The sequence below is a fragment of the Suricata suricatta genome, chromosome 3 (genome assembly GCF_006229205.1).
Source record: "Suricata suricatta isolate VVHF042 chromosome 3, meerkat_22Aug2017_6uvM2_HiC, whole genome shotgun sequence".
In the NCBI taxonomy this organism is placed as follows: Eukaryota; Metazoa; Chordata; class Mammalia; order Carnivora; family Herpestidae; genus Suricata; species Suricata suricatta.
This window is the reverse complement of record NC_043702.1, coordinates 145,206,463-145,210,566: the sequence shown is the minus strand read 5'-3', so window position 1 is coordinate 145,210,566 and position 4,104 is coordinate 145,206,463.

Genomic DNA, 4,104 nt, shown 5'->3' with positions numbered 1-4,104 from the left:
TTGCCCAGACTCACAATCTGTCCACTATACTCCATGAGGTACACTATGAAACTCATTTTTAACATGAGAATTATATTTGGACAAGCCATAAAAAAGAGTGTCAAGTTAGACTCTCACTAGATAAAATTATTCACACACAGAATTACTTTCCTTTTTTTAATTAAAAGGATTTTTTAACATTTACTTTTGAGAGAGAGAGAGAGACTGAGTACGAGTGGGGGAAGGGCAGAGAGACAGGGAGATACAGAATCAGAAGCAGGCTCCAGGCTCTGAGCTGTCAGCACAGAGCCCAACGATGTGGGGCTCGAACTCGGGAATGGCAAGATCATGCCCTGAGCCAAGGTCAGATGCCTACTCAATGGAGCCATCCAGGTGCTAGCCCCTCCCCCTCCATGTAAAATTATTTTCTGACTGTAGATCTGCCACTTCGGTTTGGATGTACTTAAGTGTGCACGTGTGCATATGGTTGTGTGTGTGTGTGTGTGTGTGTGTGTGTGTGTGTGTTTTAATGTTTGAACACCCAACATTTGTGCTTCCTCAATTGATTTAATTGAAAAGTTCCCTGGCAGAGAAAAACCAGTACTACACATATGAGAATGGCTAAAACTTAGTGTAGTTTGCTTATTGCATTTTGAGAATGCTGTGAATTCTTTCTACTCTTGACTTGATCTACTAAGCTGCTGCCTAAAGTTGTTTACACGATGCATTCTAGAGTATTTAAAATAGCTTATTTGTATCTCATTGGGTGTGGTAAATGTTGAGAGTGACTATTTGAGATTCTTAGACTGAGAATTCCTTTCAGAATCAAATCATAAACTCTCATGTACAACATGTGCTTGAAGAAGATTTGATCAATTCATGTTGTATTACATATTTTGGGAAAGTATTAATGGCTATTAATATTTGCTCTGTTAGAATTTATTTTTAAAATAGAGTTTAATTCAATAGGCATCCTCCTGTTGTGTATTGGTGGTTCTGTTTTTACTGGCTCGGCCAACAAGAAAAAAATCCTAAGTCAATAGATTTGACAACACTGGTTGTAGAATCACCCCATTTCCACAGAGGAGTTTGCTATAATTCATCCAACATTCTTTAAGAGCTTTCAGTGTAGTAGGAACTGTTCTGTATGTTTTCATCTCATCTAATCCCCAACAACCCTGTAAGTTGAGTATTATTATTTCTATTTTACAGATAAGGAAGGTGGGACTTAGAAAACTTAAGGGATCTGACAAGGTCAAGCATTAGTAATGATAGGAATCATACCCTGGGCTTTTGAGAACAGAACAGAATTGTATACATTGTTCCTGTAAACCTCAAAGCCTATTAGCTGTTACATATCTATTTTAGCAGTTTCTTGTGGTTGCTGAAGTGTAAAGACCATAATATCCAAAACACTTTGGGAACTAAACTAAGCCAGATTCCTAGCCAGCTAAATATGTTGAATAACATAGTATTGTAAGTACAGATTCAGGAACCTGAAGAAACAAAAAGCATGTTTAATATGCTTCCTCAAACAGTGATTAATATTAAACCTTATCTTCCAGTAATATAAAAGAAAAGTTTTTAACTGTGTAGCTCTCATTGATAACTCAAGCTGTAGGGCCAGAAGTTTAAGGGATCATCTTGACTTTGATACTTTTTAGCTTTGTGACTTTATGCAAGTTTCTTAACCTCTCTATTCAATTTCCTTTTGTGTAATATGAAGATAATAACAGTACTTATGTCATAGAATTGTTATAATGATTAACAATCCTCACTGAGAATTATTATGATGGTTATTAACATTCCTTTAAAAAACTTGGAAAATATAAGTTAGATGATAAAAATTTTCCAAAGGCTATTATTATATTTCAATATACATGAATGTAACTGAGGGATAAGTAATCTATGCAATGTATTACTTTTCCCCCTGCAATTCACATTGCTTAAGAGATGGAATTCCTCCTTTACTCTCTGTTTCTCACAATAAAACATTTATAAGGAAGTTAATGTAAAGCACTCTTCTTATTTCTAAGAAGCATTTTATAAACTATTCTGAGAGGTCAAGAATTTCCAATAATTTACATAGACTTTAAAATTTCTTGGTGGGTTTTTACACACTTTACCTTATATTTACAACAACTCTGTGATGTCAGAAAGCTAAATATTACAACTCTTATTTACAAAAATAGAATGTGAGTTTGAAAGAGAAGTTTCAGCAGAAGGGAGCAAGCTCTGTCTTCTAATTCCAGCCCTTAGTGTTTTCCTCTGAGAGGAGAAACAAAATGACAATTTTGCTATTGTTAAACAAAATAACAATTCTTCATCGAAAACTGGAGTCTCCCCTCCTAGCCCATCTCAGTGAGACATTTCTCCTAGCGAGGAAAAGAAAACACCGGAAGAAAAGACCTTAAAATCACCTCGAATCACCTTTAAAAGTACTGGATTTTTTTCTCTTTGATGTTAAAGCCTTCTGAAAGCTTCTCAAGGAATCACAGATTAATTATAAGAGCGAGGGCCCGAGTTCTTAACTAGAGATAAATTCTTGTCTTCTCAAAATCATCATTCATAATTCCTTCTCTTATTGACTAAAGATCATAGAAGAAATCAAGTTTACAAAAGAATTCTTTAATAAGTCTTCCCAAAGAACACCATTCTAGAGTTACCTTAACTTGCATTTTATGTCTTTGCATTTTGCTTCAGTGTCAAAATAAAAAGGTAAAATATTATAGAGTAAAACAATTTTGCAGATTGCTAGCTTGCGAGATTGCTACGTTCTCTCGTGGAGACTAAAAGTGGCAGGGTAACGTGGTCAGCTTCAAATGTACACGTTAATTTACAAATTAATAAGAAAGTAAAAAATGTAAGCGTTGACTATAATAGGTCATGGGATGAATGAGTGCACTTGCTGTGATGACCCCCAGGTGTTGCTTGGACCTTGTTGAGTCACTGTATTGTCTACCTGAAATGCGCATCACACTGTTTGTTAACTAACTATATTAAAAAAAAAAAAAACCTTCACGAAAAAATGTAAAATAAAAAAAATAAACACACAACCAAAAAAAAAAAAAAAGCACTAACAAAAACAATTCATAAGGGTCTCTTGCTTCCTGTGAAGCCAAAGGAAGCCATTATGTTCTCACCAATAAGATATAAACAGAAGAATCTGGATAGGTTTGCCAAGATTTTATTTATTTATTTATTTATTTATGCCAAGAAACATTTTAAAAGAGAACTAACTGATGTCCTTTGTTTTCCCTTTCTATTTGTCTGAAATGTCGATAGGATGGGTACAGCAGAAACGAAGAAGTCAACAGAGTACAAACATGTTCAGTCAGGAGATCACTAATCGACTGCCCCAGCCTTGAATTGCCTGCCTCTCAGTTTCTTATGATCACAGAATGAGTGAATGAATGACTTTGTAAATGAGCAAAAGAATAAATAAACTCTGATTTTTATTAAGGTCATTGTCACTTGGGATCTCCATTCTATAAGGTCACTCTCAATTTTTAAGTGAAATAACACCCTAGACAAAAGTGAGCTCTAACAGTAGCTCCAAGTTAGTGAGTCTATCCCCCCAACACACAACCACAATCTGTGCAAAGATGCAACACAAATCAAGCTCTGTCATTTGTGGGCAATTCTCAAAGACATTCACAAATGTGGTTTCTCATGTAAGAAAAAAAAGAGTCACTTTTAAACATGTGTTTTCTAGTCTTAAGAAAATTAGCTCTGTAATGACTGTTCGGACTAAAACATAGCAATTAATATTTGTTTTTGTTGACTTTATTTTTATTTATTTATTTATTTTTATTTTATTTTTTGCTCATTTTTATTTTTATTTTTTATACAATTTATTTTTTTAACATATGCAATTATTTTCTGTCATTTACAATACAGTAGTTTCAATGATACTCCAAACAGAGAAGCAAAGTAAAAAATCAAAACCCCCACTTCTATTTCATGTAATTAGACTTATACAGAAATTAGAAGGTTAGGTACCAACTAGTTAATCACCTAATTTCACAGCTATCTGAAGTGGCAATTGTAATATAGCAGCTTATCTATGATACTTTCAAGATACATGATATAATTTATTACTTGCCCATAAGCTAAAACACAGCC